The sequence below is a fragment of the Anser anser genome (genome assembly GCF_964211835.1).
Source record: "Anser anser genome assembly, chromosome: 11".
Classification (NCBI taxonomy): Eukaryota; Metazoa; Chordata; class Aves; order Anseriformes; family Anatidae; genus Anser; species Anser anser.
The window spans coordinates 7,801,628-7,826,833 of NC_139732.1; the positions used below are offsets into that span (position 1 = coordinate 7,801,628).

At 36.1% G+C, this 25,206-nt stretch overlaps 1 long non-coding RNA gene across 1 annotated transcript in view; it reads right to left on the reverse strand.

The window, feature by feature from the left end:
* Positions 1-25,206, reverse strand: part of LOC310905314 — a 132,719-nt gene that overhangs the window by 5,268 nt on the left and 102,245 nt on the right. The window contains exons 3-4 of the long non-coding RNA XR_014588940.1: positions 9,226-9,333; positions 6,571-6,644 (exon numbers count right to left, since the gene is read on the reverse strand). This is a non-coding gene — a long non-coding RNA (uncharacterized lncRNA). The remainder of the gene's footprint in view (positions 1-6,570; positions 6,645-9,225; positions 9,334-25,206) is intronic.

Sequence of the window (25,206 nt, forward strand, 5' to 3'; positions counted from 1 at the left end):
CTTCCTTGAGTAAAAAATAGGTCAGATGTGCTGTTTTAAAGAAAGAGCTTTAATTGTCAATAGTTCCTCTCATTCCTTGAGATTATCCCAGGAAAGGATATCACTGCTTTTTAATTTTACTTTTTTTTTTTTTAATTCTATTTATGCACCCACTAGATAACTGAAGGAGAATCATGTGCCCCTCATCATTAATAATAATCTGGTCTGCTGCAGAAAGGAGAGGAATAACTTTCATTTTCTCTTTTTTTTTTTTTTTAATTTATTTTTAAGTGCAGATCCACTGACTCATACCAGGGTTTGCATTTGCAATAACTAGTGTTTCCTTTATTTTTAAGTAACTACAAAGGTAGAGAGGTTCTGCTGTAAAGATACATGTTCTGTCAATCCACACCTCTTGTACTTTTCTTTGATGGGTTGTGTTGCAGGATAATTTTCCAGTGGTACTCAAATGACGATGACAACAATAGTTCTTGTGGTGAACTTCTTTGATTTTGCATTTTTTTCTTTTTAAATTTATTCGTCGGAATTCTAATTGTTGTTACAAACTCAAGATGAAACATGTTATTTAGTTTCTGTCTTTATCCCTACCTGACTTCTGATGATGATTAAATAAATTCTTTACAATGAAAATTATGCATTGTAATGCAAAAGACAGATAAGATCTCAGGAGCTTTTAATAAATGATAAAGCATTATGTATATCCCCAAAAAAGATTCCCAAACTATGGAACATTTAACTATGTATTCTTATAATTGTGTATTCAGTACTGTATTTCCCTTCTTTACATAGCATAGTCTCTTTTCCTTTTTCATTTTTTTTTCCAGTAGTGTTTTTTTTTTCCCTTTCTCAGGTATCAATGAACACTTTGCTTGAATTGACAGATATATATGACCACAAGTCACTTGTTTATTTGCAGATTAAAAACGGGTGGTCTTTTGCAAATGCCTGTTGATGTTGTTTAGCAGGGATCCAACTAGTCTGGAAACTCCGTCACCATTTGCTTGATCACTAGTCCTATTACACAACGTTTCATGAAACCAGCCTAAGAGCTTTTAAACATTTGGAAAATAAGAGGACAAAGATGTACATACAATCCATATATCCACAAGTTTACTTTGTGTCCTGCATCCTGGAATTTTTTGTTTGGCAATTTGTGGTAAGTAGACTTGGCCTGGGTCTTTAATGCAGGACAGCAGCAGGCATGAGTTACAGTGTATATGTATATACACTTTTACCTAATGTAAATTAATTTTAGCTTTAAATTCCCTTCTGTGATTCAAAAAATACAGCCATTTTGATACAATTCATCTCCTCACTGTTCTTGATTGTGTTTATATTTAATGAAAGCAGCTAAAAATAATAATCTTCCATTATTTTCTCTGTTCAGGATATTTCTCCTCCCCTCCACTACTATATCAAAATGTCTTTTTGTCTAGGGATACTAAACAGGGGATTAAAATGCGTTAACAAAAGAAAGGTTATGGAGTGTGAGTCAGCAAGAACAAAAGAACCAAATACATCATGTAGAAGCTAATAATATTTAGATAGGGAGCCCAGAATTTAGCATTTTCATTATATTTTTCAGTTAGCATGAAAGTTTAATCTTCCACTAATCATTTAAAATGTAAAATAAACAGAGCTCTCAGCATATCAGAGTCTATACTCAGATCCCCAGGAGAGTGAAAACCACAAAAGAAACCCAACAATATGATGCTATATATTCTGAGATATTGCCGGTCAATCTGATTTGCCACATGCCCATACATTTTAATGCTGACTTCATTATGAAATCTCTTCTTGATTAATCATTGGTGAACAATAAGTAAATTGCACTCCAGCATCAGCTTGAACCAGGGCATTGTTAGTAGCAACATTCATTTGAAAAGCATACCAGATGGGCTGAGGAAAGGTCAGTATGGTACTACTACGGTAACAATGGACAAAGCTCATAAACTGGTGGTAGAAATAGTTGAACTGAGACTACAGTAGCTTTGCAGAACAGGCTGTGAGACTCTTTAATCATGTTTTTTTTCTTTTAAACTCATGTTAAAGAACTATATTATCAAAATATTTTATAGCATTCTTTGCCTCATCACAGTCCACAAAAGAGTAAAAGGCACACAACACTATTGAAACTACAAATAAGTATGGATAGACTTTGGTACAGACATCTGCACATTGAGAATTATTACTGCATTTAATTGTATCTTCTATGATTGTAAAGGTTTCCATGGTATTTGACAAGCTACTTAACATCTGAACCAGTCACAGTCTGAAAGGTTCTTGAGCAAACTTTAAACTTTTTTTTTTTTTTTTAAACAAACCACCATGGGTATTTGCATAACATTATAGTAGTAGATATACTTTACTATATTGAACATATTTCAAGGTTAGTAAGAAGTTCTGGTACAATGATATTTTGAAGTTACCACATTACATCTTACTGAAACTACCAAAAAAAAAAGGGGGGGGGGGGGAACATTCCCCTGAGAGCTCATAAACCAACAAAGATAACACTACACAACATTCTTATGTCTATTCAAAGTAGGGGTGGTTCTCAGAACACATTTTTGTGAAATTCAGTTGGGCATCCTGTACTGTTCATTACAATCCTCTTTCCATTTACATGTTGATCCCTTTTATGAGAGGCTGTGGGTTGTTGGGAGATAAGTGTTAAGAAAGTTTGCTAAGTCAAATGATTTTCCAGAAATTTGTTCTTCAGAGGAGACTGAAATATGACACACTCCTCAGTGGTATCTAATGTAAGGTCAAATTCCTGTAGCCCACATTTTGCTCATCTGCTTTCCTTTAGCTGCTGAGCCATTACTGAGATCTCTTTCTGTGCTGGTTGTGTACTGCTCAATGGATTGTCTTCAAGGGACACCTCCATTTACCCCTGTATACAGAGCATTTGTTTTCAGGCACTGCCTCCCTTTCTGCAGCCCAAATCTGCTTTTCGGCATGGCATCCTTAAGTCAGATAGAAGAGGATGAGGTATGGCAACATCACCTCTTTCCAGTGCTACCACTGAGGATGCAGAAGGACAGTCTTCCAACTTTCCACAGAGCTAGGGGCCATAGGGAAGGAAGTTCTTCAGTTTCATAGAAGAGCAATCGCTAAGTGTTTAATTAGAAATTCATGGTTAAAATATCACAGAGGAAAAAAAAAAGGAAAGTACTTGAAGTACTTGTAGCATAGAGAGTATTGCTTGGACAGGAGGCTGCAGGGAAGGACAGTGAAAGAGTCTCTTTCTCATAAAGGGGAAGAAATGTAATTAGCAGACAGCTTTACTGTCTGCAAACTGCTATAGGATTAGCTATTAACACAGTATTTCTGAGTTCTGCTATCAACTCAAATTAAGAACATGCATTTTCAAGAACACATCTTCTTTAGAAAGTATTTTGTTTGATGACTCTTTATCTGAAAACCTGATCAGAGGAATTACTAGTTTGTGAGGAATTTTTCCTGTACGTTTTTTTCCTGAGGATATTCCTCACTATCATCTATATATGATTAATTGTGTTAGATCATTCAAGTGTGTGGTGGGTAGTGATTATTTAATATCATTGGGGAATTTCACACAATGGAAAAAGTATATCATGTTTCAGGAGAGTTTCTTTTGCTGGCAGAGAGTCCTTACTGTGGTCATAGTGGAGACGTGTCAACCACATACGTGATTTTGCTCACCTCTGGATATAGAACCATTCAGTTGGTGAATTTCAGACTGCAGGGAATTTATTTCTCATTATGACTTGAACAAGACTGGGCCTGGTTAAAGGCTAGATGAGGATCTTATAGGAAAGTTTCTTTCAAGGTCAAGTCTTGTTAATAGAAACTATAATTGCTTAATGATTTTCCACTCAGGTTTCTAAACTGTACTTTACAGAGAGGTGTATATAACCAGTAGGGTATCTTCATGGATTGAAACAATTCCTTATAGGAACCTAGGTGGCCTTTCAAAAATACATTTTATTTTCCTAGGAGAATAGCCTTGTTGAATAAAAGTCATAATATTATTAAGATGGGTATAAGCACGCTGCTCTTGTCACATGCAGCAATGTCTTACGACTTGGTTGTATACTACGAACACTTCTGTGTGTCTGGGTTGATGGCTGCTTTTTAGAGCAGTTGCTTCTATGTACTGTAGCTTGTAGGCTATGGGGCTTTTTTATTTTTCAGATTTTACAAAGTACGTAGAAGAGCTCTGTAGGTGTAGAAGTATTTCAGAGAAAATTTGATGGCAGCATGAGGATTATTAAATTTGTTGTAAAAAAAAAAAAAAAAAAAAAAAAGCGAGTCCAGGTTTTCCATCCCAGATAAGCATGTCATCTGTATAACTGCATGGGCTTAGTAATAAAATTATTTAAAATCTATTTTTTACAGCAGCTCAGTAAAAGGTTAATTATGCAGGGCTACGTGTGCTTATGGTTCAGAAGTGTAGATTTTTGGAAGCAATGTTTTTCTATGTAAAGATGAAGAGGGTTAATGCTAAAATATTTAGGGGATAACATGACAAACGTCAATGTCAGCTTATGTCAGTAACATGCAGGTTAAAAAAAAGCTACATATAAACTATGTAGTGACACATTCACTGAAAAAAAAGAAGGGGGGAGGAATAGCTTTTTACATTAGAAAATTTATGAATGGGTACTTCTTAGTCTTTCAAAGCAATTAGATTTTTTTTTTAGGCTCAACTCATCGCCCATTAAACCTTATAGACAACTATATACAGATAATCTGCTATGTATTTTTACCAACACTGTCAATCGTACATTTTATTTTCCACTAGTACTTTGTATTCTACCATAGCATTTCTAAACAGAACCAGTATCTCCAGAGATGCATCATTTAAAGAAATAAAGAAATTTCTTTTTTTTTTAAAAAAAAAAAAGGAAAAAGGAAAAAAGAAAAAACAAGCTTTAAAACAATTGGTTTAAGTATAATCTTAGGGACAGGTATCTACTTGGGTTATCAAATGCAAATATGTGTTTGATTCTTATCTACCATTTGTCAACAAGAATACCATAGTCACAAGGCAATGTCCTACCCAAACCATGTGCCTGCTTCCAGGTGGAAAGAATGACTCACATATATAAATCTTTTTCTAGATATCACAATGGAACAAATACACACAGGTGTCACCACCCTGTACCATTATGTTCCTCTCACTTAGAATTCCAGCCAGGAACTAGCAAACTTCACCCTTGGAGAGACTCATAAATAGTTAAGTACCCTCTATCAACAAAGGATAAAAGGGAAAAATAACCAATAAAACTACATAATGAACAACTACTGAACAAACAGAGCTATAGCACTCAAACACAGTCAAGTTATTGCCTAGGCTATTACAAGGATTTTACAGTAATATCATTTGATTTTCTAGCTCCACAGCAATTATATCAAAGGTCTTTTGGTCTTTTATTCTTTTCAGTTGTGTATCATTGTTTTAAAATAAATTCTGTTATGAAGTCCAGGGTGGGAAGGAACAACAAGAAGTTGTTCAAGGTCACAGATAATGATGTTTGATAGCATGTTTGTAAATTTTGTTATCTTCTAACTCCTGGAAGTCAACTGATGATATATTCTGCTTCCTATGCAAAGAATACAGTAAAATACAACATATTTTGTCACTATAGATAAGGGAAGTTCAACTTCTTGATTCTAGATGCAAATTGGAATTCGCACAGTTCAGGTTAAATTGACTTTGGCTTCATCTCACAACATCTGAAATCATACTGCAGTTCTCCGGTGCTTTTAGGACATAATTAGATAAATTCATAGATTAAGCTGCTCCTGGCAGTAGTTGCTCTTCTGTGAATAGTGAACCAATTCCACAGCACATTGAAATACAAACTGTAGTTGCAATACCAAGTTGGCAATGCATCTTTGCTGTCAATTGTTGTGTGCCATATGGACCCACTTAAGCCTCTTCCTCTTTTGGCTCTTGAAGAGAAGGCAGCCATTGTGGCCAGTCATAAGGTCAGTTTGGAAACCAAATGGCCCAGGTGCAAAAACTTCAGCAGGGACATCTGCATCCATGACTGTTTTTTTGGCTAGATTCATCTCTGTCCATATTTAGACATGATATCTGCCTTGCGCAATGTTACCATTTTCTGCCAAATAGACCCCAATAAGTCTGTTCTAATTTGTATTGTAAGTGATCACAAAATAAACCCAGTATATTGCTATTTTTTGCATCCTATTCTACTATTTACTTCAAATATGAAAAGAGCTAACATTCTTTTTTCAGACTGCTTATTTTGTCAGATAACGCACACAGAAGTTCAGGTGAAGGTTCTAACAAACTCAAATGTGGATATTAATAATTTCTTTTTAAAAAGTTAATGCCAGCCACCAAGGAAAGTTGAGATACTCAGAGGAAAGATCAGAAGTATAATTATAGTGATATTGATACAGCTACAGCCTCATACTTTGTACAAAATGCGAATACTTTATCCTTTGATACACAATTCTTAAAAAGACTAGATAGATGCATATTAATCAAGCTTATTTTGTGCTCAACAGTATCAGAGTTAACAAATATCTACTGGATGTGTAAGTCGTACTTACATTTCCTGCCACAATTCTCTCAGAGGCCCAGATAATCATACTGGTCTCTTCTCACCTCAAAAAAAAAATGCTTTCTGAAATGAAAAAAAAAAAAATCATTCAGATTCTATTATCATTGCAGGGCTGTAATGCTATTTGAAGAGCAAGCAAAGTGCATTCTAAAATAACTCATGCATTTCATATATTAATATTGTTCTGTTGGTACAAGATTTTTAGTTTGTCACTCTTAAAACAACACATCAAATTTAACCTTCAGTTTGGACAAAGTACAGATAAAGAGTACCTGTGCAAAATCTCAATAAAGAGTCTGACCTACCATTGTACTGTTCAACTTTGATACTGTTCTAACAGCATGCAATGCAAGAATCAAGGCATCATGAATCAAGGTCACAATATTTGACAAAGACTTTCTAAAATTACATTTTTAAAAAAGAATTCTCTCATAAAATATGCAAAAGGTATATATTTCTATTTATATACAAAAATCAAAAGCTTAGATATGCCACATACCAGAATTCTTCTAGTCTCATTACTCTAATATATAGTATACTTCTGGTTTTATATTATACTTTGTTACAGCTTTCTTACTTTTAAAATGGATTAAATCAATCCTCTTTTTATTTTGATCTGGGGAAAAGCACATCTCTCCCTCTAATGTAATTCATCTCTGCCCTGCTTTCCCTCTATCTTTTGTGCCAAACTGTTACACAAACCACCCTTGGGTTATTTCTCCCAAGGTAACTTGAGTCCACTGGACATAGAATCTACAGACAAATCTGACATGACCCAAAATTACTGAAGTTATACAAATGTATTACAGGACTAAGCAGCTTTGTATCAGGCTCTTCAGCTGGGAGTAAGCTGCACTGAAATGAAGATCTAAAGGCAAATAAAAATGCCAATTAGGAGCTGCATCCTAGTAGAAGTAGCTCTCAATTTTTAATTTTACTTTGCAAAACACAGTGCCAAACTCCCTGCTATGGGTTAGCTTTGAGTCTCTGCCGCAGTGGTCTGAACTCTATCTACAGGCCTTCAAGAAACTACCGTTCAGCAGAAAAAAAATAAAAAATAAAAAAATGTTGTAGTGTGCTGTCTCCAGAACACGTCTGCAAGAATGTTTTTCTCCCAGAAAAGAAGGTGACAATCTGGAATGCTAGTGAACTGGCCATTATTTGACATTGAGCCTTTGTCAAATGACTGACAATAGGTTTCAGAAATATGTGAGCAGTAGCAGATGCACACAAGCCTTTGGAGAGCCCTAGAATTTACTTGTAGGTATTTCATACCAAGGAAATCCAGGATTCCATCCAGGAAATGATTTAGAATTCCAGACACACATGCAGCACTCTGATCAGTATCTCAATAATGCCTAAGAAACACGCAGGTTTCTTTGCTTGATTTTCATGTATGGATTCTGTCTCACACTAGTCATGAGCTGTTCCATTCCAGCCAGTGCATTTCAAGGCTGTACTGCACTCCTTCAATGATCACAATGTCTCAGCTTGAGATTCATGCTTTAAAATATCACTAAAAGTGCGCAGCAGTTATCTAATTTAGGTATTTGCATGGACTATATATAAATACATGTCTATGTATGCTGTATATGTGCATGCTACTTGGTTTCTTTTCCTTTTCGTACTAATAAATATGTAACAAAACTATCTGTAACTCCAGAGTTTTAAAAAAGTTGGTAAACACCTCCTTTGTATTGTATCAAAGACCAAAAATAATTTACTTATGTAGTTATCTTTAGGTAACAATGCAGAAACAGTGTGACCTTAACAATATGTTGAGATGCAAAGATCACATTCAGCTCTGTTGAGCTAATAACAGTTCTAGCAAGCAAACTCAGCACAATTTTTCCAGTACAGCTTACAAATGTTATCAGAGTTCCCTCCTATGCTGCACACATGAAGATGTATGTGATGGCCATACCATCTCTACGGTATAAGCCCTGCCAAAAGATACTGGCTAGAAGCCAAAGTCACAGCCTGCTCTGTAATGAAAACAGAAGAAAGATGATAAGAGAAGCCAGGGCGTTGGAATCAACACCAAACATACAAGCATAAATCTTCACAAATGCAATGGCTTAGACTTGTTTGTTCTGTTTACTTCTAAAGTTTTTAAGTACGGCTTTTCAAATCCACCACTTTCACACCGGCTTCAGACATCTGGAACTACTATTGGAAAAAAAAAAAAAAAAAAACAGACCTCACCAAAAATACAGAATACTCAGAATACTACTGGTGCCTTTACATTTCCTAGAAAACTGATAAAGAAATGAAATGCGACACCTTCCAGAATATATGCCATGATGGGCTTTAGTTATAGCCAGATCCTTGAAGATGATCTATGAGGCTTCTCCCTCTTCCTAGTGTTCTTTTGTTATCACGTTATCAGCTGGGACACCTACACACAGCCAACCAGACATAACTAGGCTGTAACTAGGAGTCTTCACTCCCCCACCCCAACACATACACAGACTATGAACATTTAGCTGACTTACCTGTACCTGTTTGGAAAAACAAGATGTTTATTCAAAGATATAAAGCAAATATCAACTTATATTATAAATTATTAACATCACGTTTAATTCTGTTTTAAATTTGCATTTGTCAAATCATTACAGTGTCCCTTTGAGTGTTTCAAGCTTACCTATAACTGGAAAAACATAGATAAACATCAAGTTCCTCTAAGTCTTCATGATCTCAGCATTAATACAGCGTATTTACATTTGTTAACGTGATAGATGAATTCTTCCATCTGAAGAGAAAACGTGGGACAAATGACAATGGAACAACCTATAAATTTATTCTTAAAATATTTATAAAAGCAGTACTGTATTTGATCATGTATACCAAAACAGAAGTTATTGTCATGTTTTTAGTAAGACTAAATATATAACAAGCTTAAAGGAAATCTCTCTACATCAGACTCAGATTCTACAAAAGGCTGTCAGCACAAATGTAAAGGATTTGGGGTTTTGAGATAAACCAGCCTTGAATAATAATCTTCTGATAAACTTAAAATTCCAGATGGTCTTTGTAGGTTCCAGACAACAGCTGTATTCTTACAGCATCATGAAGAGGTATCTGACCTGTTTTTAACAGGGAATGTAGGTAACCCAGCACAAATATTTTTTAAGAGAAGAACTTGAAATATCCTAGGTCATATCACAATCTCCTCCGATGGTTCTCAGCATATTTTTAATGGGCATTTGTTGAGTAACACAATAATTTAAAGGCAATTTTGTAATTTACTTAGCTTTTTTAAAGTGAAAAAGATCCATTCTTCCAATTTACTACCTCTGTGATAATGTTCAGGGCTAAACAGTGTTTTTAGTCTAAAAGCAAGCCTCCAGATATTCTTACACTAGCACTGTTTTTTGACAAGTTCCTAATTAAGTGAACTCTTTGATACTGTAAGCTATAGCAGATCAACTACATAAAATGAGATGTCAAATCTTCCCCATACATCAGGCATAATGCTACTATTTTCATCGGATCTTTACAAGACATCAGATATGTTAATATTTATGGAGTATACACCGAGGAATACTGCTAGAATTAATAAATAATAAAGCTAATATTTTTTGCAAAAATAAATCATCAGATATCTCATTATAAACTGGATGTCTTCAGTTGTAGATAATTTAGTATAGTAATAAATAACAAGAGAACACAGTGCTGACGGAATTATATTCCATTATTCAAAATATCTTGCTACTCATAAGAATGTATTCTTTTGTGTCCAAAATCATGGAGATAGAACTGGTTTAAAATTGAGGGTACTTTCTAACAAATAAAATGTGGTTGCCTCTAATGTGCCAGCTAGGCATTATTGAATAGATTTATATAAGACATACTGCTTCTCAAATGTACTTCAGATTCATCCTGGGATGTGTCTTTGGCAAGATGTAGCTCAAAAAAAGTCTAGCCCATTGTTCCTATTGTCTCAGCGATAATGGACTTCTTTCTTGAACAAGGTGCTATCTACAGATCTCAGGGTTGCCACTTAGTCTCACTTGCAGTATTCACAAAATTCAGGCATAGCATTTGCAGTCACCAAAGAGGCATAGATATCACAAAAAGGGGTGCAGCTTGTTTTTGAGCAACTACTGACAAATTCTTGGGAAGGCTTTATAAAGACCTTGCACAAAAGTTTGTTGCACCTCCAACATAAAAAAACCAAATCAAAGCATTTGGTGTTTGTTGATGCTTGCATTCAATACTCGTAATAACTTTGTCTCATCTGTGCTGTAAGCTATTCCTATGGTTCAGTTCTGTAAAATCACTACCAAACTTGTGCAGTGTAGTCTGTCGATCCAGAGAGACTACATGCCATCTTAAATGTCCCACCAAGTGCTGTGGGCTTGGCCCCTTCACTGCACAGCTAGGCTTTCCACAGAGGGCTAAAGTATTGGGTTTTCATTGAAAGTCAGAGGGAAGTGATGCTGAACTCCAGCAGACCTCTTCATTTTTAAAATCCCTGCTTATTCTTCTTGACATGGGACACGTCTTCATTCTCTGTTTAATCTATGCCTGGTATGCATTGTACAAGTGTTAATTAACTGATAGCTACATAATTAAGAAAATGTTGCCATGGATCATTATAATTTAGTTTCAGACACTGACAACCAAAATTGAAATACAATTCTAAAACTGCAACTTGCTGCCAAGCACAACAGAAATAAGAATATAAACATGTGGTTATGATTAAAACTCCAGAACCTTCAAAAGTAAGTCATGGCTCTATTGCTTTATTTTCCTGTGGTTCTCTTCCTCTTTCTGTGGATTTCCTAATCTATACACAGTACATGACTGAGATTTACACAGGATTCTAGTGAATCAGTAAGCCCAGTCTATTATTGAATTTCTCCGTATGTGACTTAGTGAACTGGTTTTATGTTAAAATAATGTTTAAAAAGATAAGCCTAGACACATTTTCAGCCCACAACAGATAACTTCACAATGTATTGTTTAGTATTCTGTGTCTCCATCTAAATGACTCGGTGATGATTTGTTTAAGCTTTAGGGGTTTTAAATATATACTGATCAAATACTATGTAGAACAGCTTAAAGGGAAATGGTACATAAAATCGATGTTTAATTGATTAATTTACAAGTCAGGGACTTATGAGACTAGAAGCTAATATAAAAGTGGAAGGCATAAACTAAATTATCCACCAGGTGGGTTCCAATACATTTCTATGTCTGCGAACTTAAAATCCTGGCAACACAAACAGTATTGTCACAACAGTGGGTGTAACACTACCTAGTCAGTAGGAAAGGAACAGAATGTTATTTACTTAAATTGCCATTGTTTTCAGTAGTGCTGTGGCGATTTACACACAGTGAGGACGTGGTTCTCAGGAATCTACAACATACGTCCCATTTTATCATCGTTTACTAGGTTCAAATTTGCTTTTTTTAGCCTATTGTAGTAACACTGGCAGGAGGGGAAAGAAAGCAACCCATTTACATGGAATTTTAATGATATTATTATGCAGATGAGCCAAACTGCTCTATATCCAAGAAAAACTTCTAAGCCAAGTTTACAGTGCGCATAAAAGGAACAAATCCTCATAGTTTTTTAGGACTGAGCTCCTAGAGACGGCCAATACCCCTATTAGTCTCCTGTGCAGTCCTGTACTCAATACTCCTGGTGCAGTGATAATATGGTCAATGGGACAAGAAAGACATTGAGAGCATCAGGGAAGCAGAAGAGAAACATGCAGAGAAATAAAAAAAATACTTTTTTTTTTTTTTTAAAAAGCATTTTGCTTATTCTCTTTATGCTGTAGGCTGCATACAATGTGATTACAGGGACTTCCAGAGCTACTTTCAGTGCTCAGGTAACAAAAAGGGGTCCATAAACAAGGCTCTGAGACACTGACCATTTTCATCAGTCCTTTATTTGCCATTGGACTCAACCCAGCACAGAGTGATAATGCAAAACATTGATTCCCACATTCGGAATCTGGATCTAGCTTTTGGGATCCCTAGTTTCCATCTTTCCACATCTGAGGTTCAAAGTTCTCTACACTGAAATACATAGTCTGTAGCAGAAAAATGTGATTCCTTATTTTGAGGGATACCTGTCCTACTACAAGCATTCAAAGACAGTTTGAATCCTATCCTGCAAACAACTGTGTGTAACTTTATGCATACTGAAATCAACAGAGCAGGCAAAACACAAGGTTACACAAGTAAGTGGTGTGGGAGTGGGGCTTTAGGCATTATACATCTGCTTCTTTCCAAAAGGTAGGATGAAGTAAATCCTGTTTTCCACCTGTGAACTGGGTGAAGAATAGAAGTCAGGGGAGCAAACATCCTAAAAAACATAAGTGACAGCAATAACAAGATACCATTCCTGAGAAATATAATCTAGAGTTATTCATGAGTACCTATACGACCACATGTCTAAAAGCTAAAGATTACCAATATAGAATACAGAGGGAAATTGTACCAAAAAAATATTTTTAAAGCCATTATGGGGAAAATATAGGTTCATTTGTCTTTTTTTTTTTTTTAATATCAAAGTGGTTATTTTATGCATTTTTTAATGTAGGAATTCTGTGAGTTTATCCAAGGTAAGTATGCAAGCATTAAGAACATGGACATTGTTTGGGATTAAATTAAAACCATTTGCTTTATGCATGCTCATTTCCTTTTTTACTACTCAATTCCCCTATGATGCCATCTGATCACTTCTTGAATGTCCCCTGTGCTTTTGCCTTAACAATCTTGCCTGGTAGGCCATTCCACACATTTGTGATTCTCGGCATGAAAAAAATGCTTCCTGACATCTGTTCTGAATTTGTTTCTCTTTAATTTCCATTTATGCTTCCTTATCCTAACATCTGTGTCATTCTGAAAACGGTAATTCAGATTGACGTTATCTGTGCCATTTAAGATTTTACATTCCCTAGCTGAAAGCTACTTGTAACCACGTAGTGTTTTTGTAGTTCTTATTGATAGTTAGTTTAGAAACATTTCCTAGTTGTAATTCTTATGTTTTAGGTTATACTTCAGCTTTGTTGTTGGATTTTTATTCTCTTCTCGGGCACATTTCTTTCAGATTGAGGGCTAGCACTGTACTCAGTGGACCAATTTCAGCCCATAGGTCTTTCCCACAGCTGTCGTATAGGAGGAAAACAAGTAGAATTTGGCCCAATAAGCTTAATATGGGTATCAAGAGGATTGTATATTATGCTAATTCCTGCTGTGGGTTTATAGCATGCCTTTGGTAGCTCTACAAATCCTGCACTTAGGAAACATTTCAATTGTTTCTCTCAATGGCATGGATATAGAAACAAGTTGAGCTCAGCGAATATTAAGTTCTGATAATTTCACCCCATTTTGTCTAAACAGCCAGAGAGGTGAAAAGATTAACAAAACTGCACTTAAGGTTCTCCCAGTCTACAAAAGAATTTGGGGCTACTTCTTCTATTCCTTCAAATCCCTAAGTCTGGGACTCAAGTATATGGTTCTACCTGCCCTTAATGAAACAAATTAATTCCAAGATATGAACTGTCAAACTGCCTAGACTCACATCAAGCAAAGCAATTAACAGCATGTTTAAAAGCAATTGGAAAACAGTCCCACTTTATATGGCTTGCAATTATGATTCAGAGTTTAAAACGTAACAGAATTAGAATTTTTTCTAATACCAGAAAAAAATGGAACTAAAACAAAGCAATATGGTAGCTGACTGCAGAGTCTGGGCTAGGAGTTCAAGCTGGAGAATATAAACATTGACTATTGATCCCTTTTTCATGGTATCAAAGAGGTATAGTTCATACAGAGTTGTCTTGCATCATTAAGCAAGGTTTATCCCTCTGCTTCCCAAGTACACAAATTACTTAGATTTTTTGAAATTATCAAAGGACGTAGTACTTCAGGTATTTTTATTCTAACTTATTCGTGACTATTGAACTAGTACCTCCAGCATGTGTCCCGAAGGTGCTAGTGAATGATTAAACTGGTACTGCCTAGAAAGGTTCAAGCAATAATTGCTAGCACTTGGCTGCGCTACCTAAATTCCCCCCAAAGTATAACCTTTTACAGTTCATTCAAGTTTCAGTATCAAGTTCATAGTTTTCTGCCTGGATATGAACAGATGACACACTTAAAAGCATCATAATTACATTTAATTCCTATAACAGGGTAAGAAAATTAGAAGTGTTTCTCTATACTTAAAATGAGTGGATGTTCTATCTAAGTAACATAGGCTTTTGTAATGGAAAGCTTCATGTCCATCATTTAGAAATTGTTTATTCTAGACGGAAAAAAAAAATAAAGGTGACAATTTTATTTTTTTAAAGGTTTGTCTTGATCCATTCATCTAGATTAAGTAGGGGATTTTGAAATACCTAAATGTGGTCCAGCTTATGCCACGAGAATATATCCAATTAGAGTAAAAAGAAAAAAAAAAAAAACAGTCACAAGGATATGCTGCAAGTAAACATGGTAGAGGTGTATGTGTGCGCGTAGGAGGGCAGACCAACTTTAAAAAATGAGATATTCAAGAAGTAGCATGTCACCTAAATATCAAAGTAAAAATCCTGCTCTTTATAGCCAGCAGAGAATTCCTTATTGAATACACTGTTAGTGAAAAGGTGGAACAAGAAGGAACTGATCTCAATATCAATTTTAATTAAAGGGCAGGAGGGAAGAATTTTTACTATATCATATTATTTACAGCTAGCACAGCAGCTAGATTCTTTTCCTTTAAACAGGGATTGCAAACAGCAAATGTTGCAGTCTAATTACTCCTGCTAAAAAGTATAAAGTTTTGTGGTTTTCTTTTGTTTTGTTTTTCTTTAAACAGTCCTTGACGTTATCTGAAGTAAAATGAGACAGTTATTTTATATCATGTTGTTTAGATTGCATATTTTAGGCAGGAAACAAAGGTATTTTCACAAAATGTTTGATATTCTGGGACATAATAGAAATTCCTGTACTTCCAAGTCATGATTCCTGTCTTACAAAACAGGCCTGGGCTACTGACCGACTGACCGTGCTCTAACTAAGCCTCTTCCCTGATTAAATGGTAAGTTTCTTTCATGGTTATATCATTTTAAAGCCTATTCAGATGTGATAACATTTTTGCTCCTGTATCTTGGCAACATGATTTATTCCGTTAACACTGAGTGTTGCAGTCTCAAAAAGCTGTACCATCTGGGTTGAATTAATAGCCTACCCAGAGAAATAAATGAGAATGGTCTGCTATAATTAACATGTAGGTAAAGTATATTTAACAGATTATTATAATTAATATGTCAGTTACTGATTTCATGCTAAACAGAGTTGTGAACACAAGATATTAAGATTAGTTACCCTCTTTGTATGCACTTTGAAAAAATGCAGTGGAAGAACAGATCCACAGAATCAATAAAATTAACCTTAATGTTAGGAATATCAGATATGAAATTTTAAGCAAAGAGAGGCAATGTAAGGTGTTATGGAACAGCAGGAGGAAATCACTGGTTTCAGGAATTCAGAATTAATACCCATAAAACTGAAATCTGACCCTAAGAAACAAGAACAACAACAACAAAATGCATGAGTGATACAAATACTACTGAAGGCATCCGTCTGTAAAGATTGACATGGCAGATCTGTTTCTTAAAGATGTCTTGGTTTATAGTACATAAAGTGTAGGATACATTAGAAAGCCAACAAGAGATGTGGATCTGATCAAAATTCCATCATTCATCCACACATAAAAACATTTGGGTTTTTTGGCAGACTTTTCATAAAACACAAATGTTTGCTAGGTTTTCACAGGTTACCCTAAGTCCAGTGGTTGTTAGAGTGACTTCCACAATAACATCTATCCCCCAAGAATATAAAGTTCCATTTCTTCAGCTACCCCACAAAATATGGGGTACTCCACTTTGTTCAGGGTCTTAGGGACCTTTTCGGCAGAACTGAGTATAATGATATTGCCAAGAGCTATCAGGCAAACAATTATAACTTCACAATTAATATTGTACATCTTTATTACTGCATTGTAAGAAATCTGGAAATATACAGAACTGACGATTAATATTTGAAGATAATCCTACTCACAGTAAAAAAAAAAGGCTTCCAACTGCACCCCTCACCACTGCATAATTAGTGCTTTTGTATCTCCAGATTATCTTTAAACTGATGTTATTATAAATCTTGTTTATTACTGAAAAGACTAAGGGTCATTTCACAATGGTGTTAGGCACAGTACAAACAAAATATGTAGGAGAATCCATTCTACACGGCTTGCAATTTAAATAGAGAAGACAAAGAGGAGATGAAAGGGACAAATTAAATTCAAATGCAGTTAGAGAGCCAGGGGAATTCCCTGCTTTATCCCGACTTTCACTTTATGCACAGGCACAAAAGTTAAATGAAATACAAGAGTAATATTTTTTAACACATTTGGGATGACAGAATCATGAAACACTTATAAACAAGGCAACAGATTAAGACAAAGAAACCTAAGCCAGACAAAGCTATTCAGCACAGGTCTCTTAGAACAATAAGGAAAAATATACTGAAATTAAGGTTAAAATTCGTTTTTTAAAATAACAATATTTTGGTGGAAAAGATGATTAATCAGCAGAACTTTCTGCTAGTGGAACTCCTCCAGGATGCCAATAGGTTGTGGAAAACACCAAATGCAAGATTGGCACACTGATTGCAGGGAACATTTGGTGCTTATGGGATTTCACAATTATATAGCTGAAAAAGAATGCTACAATATTCTACAGTAATTGTCACAATTTAAATAATTACTTTAGCTGATTTCTATAGAATAAGAAATAAAATCAGCCAAAGGGATAATTACAGGCATGGCAGAAGGTTTCAAAAGCATCTAGCTAGAGATTAAGATAAAGGGCAACCCTTCTGCATTCTTTTCACCTTCATGCCAACCACAGTGATGCCATTAATACCCTCCAACAATCTGCAAGACTCATTTCTAGGTACAAGAGATATTCCAAAGCAGTTATATTCCCAGCTCAAACTCACATTCTATTGTAAAATACATCACATTTAAGTTCCGCAGAGTAATTTGACCTTAACATTACCAAAGCAACAATTAGGATTTCTGAGAATCAAATATGTTTTCTGATTTATGTTTTACCCTAGAAAATCCGATATTAGTCTGACAATTTTAAGCAAGGTGGATCTACAGTCTGTTCCAAAGCCATAAATCCACATTTCTTTAACTCATCCAGACTCTTCTTTGTACAAATAACATACTTGTGTGAAAAGCAGTCAAGATCTTTTAACAACTGTTCTTGTACCTTCTGGAAGGATATTAATGTTGCTAACAATTCTCATTAGATTTCTCCCTTTCTGCACTATAGGTGAAGATTTAAAATAAATTATTTTGAAATTTTATATGTTCTCACAATATCATTTTTGCATAAAATTGGAGTGTATACCATAAACAATTCTTTATTTAAATTGTCTTTATATATATATATTGAATGTTATCAGAAAGGTTTTACAAGAATACCCCTGACACTAATGCAGATTTTAACATATTATGACAGTCACCAGCACGTGCCCCTTAATATACATGGGACACTGGATTAGGGAAGCAGAGCAGTATTTGGCAGGAGAAAGGATTCATATATAATGAACATATAATCCCATAAATGAGTTTACAGACACATCTCAGAGCCCCACTACTTCACTCTGTTTTGTTTCCTTGGTGGCTGGACAACTTCCTACATTAAGCGGTAGCTAGAAAAAGCTATGAAAATATTTGCTTGATAGTATGTGACTACCACCTTCTTCACAAATTCAGTATTTCTTAGATAAATGTGTTTCTTGCATTTTAAATAGAAAATGAAAAGATGTACTAAGTTTTATCTTTCCAAGAGTGTTCTCGAATAGGTGACCTATGTGCTTCCTACTGTATTTAACTCATGCATTACAGGATCTTACAAGCTTGATGCTAAATGAAAGGCTTCTCTAGCTGGCTGATTTTTATTTATTTGCACAGCATCCCGGGTCTACAAGGTACCTTGCAAGAAGTGAAAAATGCTAAACAGAGAACATTGTTGCTTTCCTGAGGATATTACATATGGAGAATGGCTAAAAGGCAAAGAACAGCTACTTAATAATTCTCTCCTGTAAACAAATGCAGGGGAAGTTCATGATACTGAGCAATATTGTTATCAAGTGCCTGGGACTCAAGCACCTGAGTATTCTTTTTGGAAAACAGCTAGTTTACATAAAGGAAATACGTGTATGTCTTCTGGTCTGAAATGAGTTTCAGCAGGCAGGTAGGGAAGGTAGTGTTACAGTTCCATGTGGGCCAGACATGGGAAGCTTATTCATAACAGAAAGGCTTTCTGGATGTTTAAAGAGTCAATACTATGTGCTTGCAGTGCATTTTCTTTTCAGGAAGAGGTAAGAATTATAATTTCAGTGTGGGCTACTAGCTGAGTCATAATATAAAGTACACACTTTTCATTTTCTTTTTTACTGTACCTTACATTAGATACATGCACTTAATTAGTTATCGGTGCATATGGAAGTGTCATTACATGCCATACAGGCAATGGTCCACAAGTGTCCAGAACTGTCTTTTGTCATAGTGGGAACTCCCACCCTAAAAATTCCATTTCTTCAATGAAAACCTTTCCAGAGATTCTAAGGCACTTTTTCTGTCAGGTCTTATTCTCCATTAAAATGATAAGCACATAATATATACTAGGTAATATTTTTAACAGTATTTTCTTCTAGAAAAAAAAAAAAAAAGAGAGGCCTATTTCTGGTCTTATAGAAATCCAGCGCCAAAAACCAGGTATCTTAACCTGAAAAAGCGACACAGATGAGTTTGTTCCACAGCAAACACCTCCTTTTTAAAAAGTGAATAAGTATTATCCTAAATCAAGAGTTGAAAGGGTCACGTTACAATCCACATAGGGGACAGTTCCAGTATCATTATATAAGGTACAACATAACTGTGGTGTGTGTGCTACAGGAGCAGTCCTCCTGGAACAAGGACAATATACATCTAGGGAAAATAAGATTTATTCTCAAAGAATTCTCCAAGAGACATCAATCTAAATGGACGACAAGAAGAGCAGGTGAACAAAATAAGGAAGCAAAGGATAACAAGGAAACATGAGAAGCAGCACGATAAACTTAGGTCACAGCACACGGTCTGCTTAAGCACCACAAGCTCATCAAGAGCTTAGACAGGCTTCGGTTAAGCAGTACCAAGCTTTATGGCATTACTTTGGCCACTGGAGGGCTCTTATATTTTTTCCATGAATACCTCGGTGAAGAATCAATATTGCAAGTGTTCTTGCTAATAGAGTTTCCCAAGTTGCTATCATGACCAGCATGCCAGTGCAATTTCATGCAAATCAGATTCAGTTTAGAGTGCTTTTAATTTATCTGCAATTAAAAGGTGAAAAAAAGGAAGAAAAAGCCCTCTCAAGTAGGGGCTATCCATTTCTTCATAAATAGGACACCTTTTCAGAGACTCTCTTTTGTATGCAGTGGTAGAAATGAGATCAGTACAAAACACAAAAGGAATAAGGTATCAGTGCTTGGTATTGTGAGGGCATTACCCAGATTCCCTGTCAAGTTTCAGTCCTGTACAAGCAATAATAACCATTACTGGGCTTTTTGGTTTTCAGTCACTGCTGTGACTCTCAATACAATGAATACAACAGAAAACATTCCAAAATTGCTCATAAAAATCTTTTATTTTTCCACCTTTGAAGAAGTGTTGGGAGAGTTTCTGACAAAAGAAGGAAGTAATTTCAGCGAAAGGGATAACGAGAAGTATGTTGAAAGAGAAAGAGTATAGAAGGCAGGAAATGCAACAATAAAGTTCAATTAAATTATAGAACAAACTCCAGCAGTGAAGTATATGCTGATTTTTTTTTCTTTACCTAAGAACAGACAGGGAAAGATCTATGTATGCTATTGAAGATAAAAATATAACCATTGGATAATATATTGATCTTTGCCTCAAAAGCTGATGTTCTACTGAATACCTCCCATTCTTTTCAACAATTCCCTTCCCGTAGCATTCCTGAGGAAACCAGAAGTGCAATACATGGAGGATCTAAAATAGCATCCCTCAGTCAGTGATGCTACTCATTTCATGTTATGGAGACTAACTGATGCCACAAGGAATAAGGTGCTACCCTTGTGAGTGACACATGACACTGAAATCAGACCCTTCTGACATCAGAAGCCACTTCAAGCCACATACCACATTAGCAGCCAGTGATCTCATTCTGATGTTCCCTTTAGTTCTTTGAGATCTACGGGAGGGTGGGGAGAAAGGAGTTAAAAAATCAAGATAACTGAAAGAAATCACTGTTTTAGTTGTTTTCTACTTTAGAAATGCAAGTATACATTAAAAAACTCAAAGTTTTGGAAAATACACTTAAGGTCCCTACAACACCTACCAGAAATGTTCCCAATGTTTTGTCTTTGCTAGAGTCCTTCTTAAACCCTAGGACCAACCTCCACGTTGCCATAATTGTGACAACAGGATTTTGTCCTTAATTCTCTCATAGTGCGCTAGCTGGGAGGCAGGCTGGCGCTGTGGATCCCTGTGACACCCATGAGGTTTTGCACACTTCCAGCTTTTCAGTAGGTGCTGCCCATGTAGCATGAAAGGTTACTTTAACTACTTGCGAACTTGTGAGGACAGAAGGACTTGTGTTAGCCAGGATAACACCAATGCATAAATTAACTGCAAATAACCACGCAGCAACAGAACAACAAAAGCCTATAGGATGCTCTCTATGTTGTGAATTTGCCACACACAAAATACCACAATGACAATGTCAGTGCTCTGACCCAGCACTCCTGAGACAGGGAGACCTCTTAGCATTGTGTAGAAGAGAACAGGTACAAGTCACACTTGATGCCCAGAATTAGGAGACACAAAGCAAACAGTAACTTCTGCCAGCTGTCCCTACCCACCCCAGGAAGGTACAGTGAGTTATCTGCATTGCTAGCTGCCTGGCAATAGTTAGAAGCTCCAAAAGACAGGTCACTTGAGCTGCAGTTTGGTTTTGAAACTGAGTGAAGACTACGCTTTTCCCCTATATTGACCTTCATCTTTAAAACAATATACACGCTAAGACCAACAGTTATATGTGGAGAGGGAAATCCAAACTGACTTTAAGGCTTACTTCGTTTTCTTGGTTAAGCCAAAATTTCTATCCTCTTCATTTCCACAGCAGCTAAGGAACCTCTACTTTTAAGTGCCAGCACTTAACATATGGAACTGGTCATCCAAAAAAATTTAATATTGTAATTGAGCTGATCTCTGAGTGCAAAAGACTATATTTACAGTGCACTTGACAAAGAAAATGAGTGTTTTGTAGGATTAGTGATTAATTCATAAGCATTATATATATATATGACTCACTGTCACCATCTCTGCTCGTGCAACCAAAGCAAGTCCACTGACACAGATTACCACACTAGGGTTGAAAAGGTAAATCAGTGCTTAAAGGGTATTCAATATGGAGAATTAATCCTTTTACACACCTAGATTTAAAAACAAAAACCTGTTTTCATTGCTTTTCTTTAGGGCAGACGCATAAAATAAACAAAGACCTATAGAATGACCTTCAGAAGCATATTAAATGCATATATTGCTTGCAAATACTTGAAATGTGGTATATTGTCTTGTGGAGTTTTGATATGGGAAAATATTTTTATATGTATACAATACAGGTACAGATATACATCTTTCCAATAATACCTTGGCAGAGAATTCTATATTAAAGTTAAAAAGCACTAATAGTGAAAATAGCTTCTATCTTTAATTTTCAAATTATAAAGTTGGTTTAGGTAAGTATTTTCTACTTAAAAAGGAATAATACATAATGACAGAATGATAGGAGCATAACAAATTATAAAGGACATAAAAATAATTAACCTGTAGAAATTAAAACACTCAGTACTTCAGCATCTAGAATCCATTAAAAAGTGTTGGGACCACACTGTGCAAAAAGCAAAGAAAACAGTCACCAAGCTGACAGCTCTAATGTTTAATATTCTTAGGCTTATTTTTTTTTTAAAGTGTATTTGCTGATATTTGCAATTCTTATAATAAAAACTAATAAAACACATGAATATATGTATTTCTTTTATCCTGTGGTGCCAAGTCTGAATTGTTGATCACGTTGACTTCTCTCTGGCCTTCCACCCAACCTGAGAACAATAACCAGCAGCTATATCATAGCCTTCAGCTGTAGCTGCAAGGTTAAGCAGCATGTCCCACTTGTTTCTTCATTTGAATAAATTAGCTCCTCTTTGAAGGAGCAGTTCTACTAAGGTGTGCAAGAAGTCTGCTTTGTGTGAAGATGTCTGGAATCAGAAAGCATATCTGCCTGTCTCCTGCTGGATACCCTGGCGAAGCCACCGACACAGCCGGAGCCCTGGAGCACCGCGAGACAGCCGCCTCTTGGGGCCCAGCAGCAGCACAGCTACCTTGGCAGGCACCACACCTTGCTAAGTAGTGCAAGCAAAGCTATAGCATTTCTGGTTCCCAGCAATAACTTGCTTAGTGTCAGTTTTCTTCTCTTTTTTTTAAACCTAATGTGATTTACTACCTTTTCTGCAAAGGACTGAACCATACTCCCCTCTACTAAGAAGCCTCAGCAACAAGGCCGCAAAAAATTCAGCTGTCACTGGCTGCTTTAGTTCACAACTGAAGTGATTATAGCAAGAGTGCTAGACACTCCCAAACAAAAGCTGAATATTAATAAAAAGGTCTAAACACTATTTTAATAAGAATAGAGGTATCCCAAATTAACAGCCACTCTTGAAAGCTGTGCCTCTGCTTTCCAGAGATGTGTTCAGCTGCTTCACTTCAAGAGAGGGAGCTGAACGCAGCCCTCCAAACAAGAAAAGCTCTTTAGTGACAATAACTGGCATTTTAATCAAGACATGGGCTCTAGGATTCTTGACATTTAAAAGCATTTTTATTTGCTGAAATGGAGAAAAATCCTACCAGAAGGTTTACAAAAATACCAGAAGCTTCAGCAGTATCTAGCTCCTCAATGCAATATTATTCCTGTCAAAATTCAGTATTTTGGCACCCTGCTCTATTTCCACCATCAATGCATGAAGCAAACACAAGTGCTGCATTTCAAAAGAAACTAAGGGTTAAAATTGGTGTTCTTCATTCAGTTCACTTAAATCATTTCTAGTTAACAGGAGCGATGTCATATTGGAAAACAAAGTACCAGAGTCACACCGAGTAAATGCAGCCCGCCTCTACCTTCCTTAAAGGCCTCTGCAAATTTACTCTTCAACTGGCATTTAAAAGGGAAATTGAATTCCTTGTGCACTCATGTTTTAGAAGGGTATGTTGCTTTGTGCAAGCTAACAGGTACCCAGGGCTGTTCTGATGATGTGACTGGGACTCCATGATAAACTGATTTACTCAATACACCGTGAAACCATAGGGCAGCAGAGGGGCGGGCACTGAGCTCTGCGCTCTGGGGACAGCGACAGGCACCTGAGGGAACGGCACAAAGCTGCATCAGGTGAGGGTCAGGATGGGCGCTAGGAAAAAGTTCTTCACTGAGAGGGCGGTTGAGCACTAGAACAGGCTCCCAAGGGCAGTGGTCACAGCCCCAAACCTGCTGGAGTTCAAGAAACATTTGGACAATGCTCTCAGAGTCTGATTTGGGGCAGTGTGGTGTAGAGACAGGAGCTGGACTCTATGATCCTTGTGGGTCCCTTCCAACACAGGATATTCTAACATGCCAAACCTGTTAAGTTATGAATAAATGCATCTTCCTTTTTCATGATGGAATTACCATGATGGTTCTTAAAGTAGATTAGTTATACCAAAAATTGTGTGCTGTATGAGCCTTTTCTGATGGATGTGATCAAGCAGAGTGTGTTCTGACTCGGTGAAAGTGTAAACATGCAAAGCAGCACATTTTCCAGGGTTGCATAAGAATAAACATTATCTCAGAGTTCAAGTACAAACGGTCTTTGATTAAATAAACTGGGTACTTTAATTTTTATGGATCTATAACGTTGATATTTAATGTTCTGTTGTTATAAATGATAAATGGAGTTTAAACACACATAACCATAAGATATTAACAACTATACTGTAACTTTTGTCAGGCAGTAATTTGCATTTAATAATTTCAGTCATTTCATTATTCAGAATTTCTATTTTCCCTTTTGGGCTTTTTGACTCCTCTTTTCCTCTGAGCTTAGGTTACTTTCTCAATGCAGCAAACTATTGGGATATAATGGTTAAATAATGTGAAATTGCACTGATGCCAGTGAAATAAAAGTGAGTTTTACAAAACCAAGTTCCTTCCCTGAACATAATAACAGTAAATTTCTAGTGTCCTGTAGTGCAATATCCATTAGATTTATTATGTTGCAATTCCCAATCCCACTAGTTCTGCCTGAGGGTGAGTATATTACATTTCATCACAGTTTCATTTTCTCCTACAGATGAGAAATGGGAATGCTATTGCAGTTATGTAGCATGCATGTGTTAAATCTGATCTCTAATAAAATCAAACACATCACAACTCACAGCACTTTAGCACAGCGTCGGCAAAATGAAACACCATCTGTCATCATGTAGAGACTGCCTTATTGTAACACAAAATCA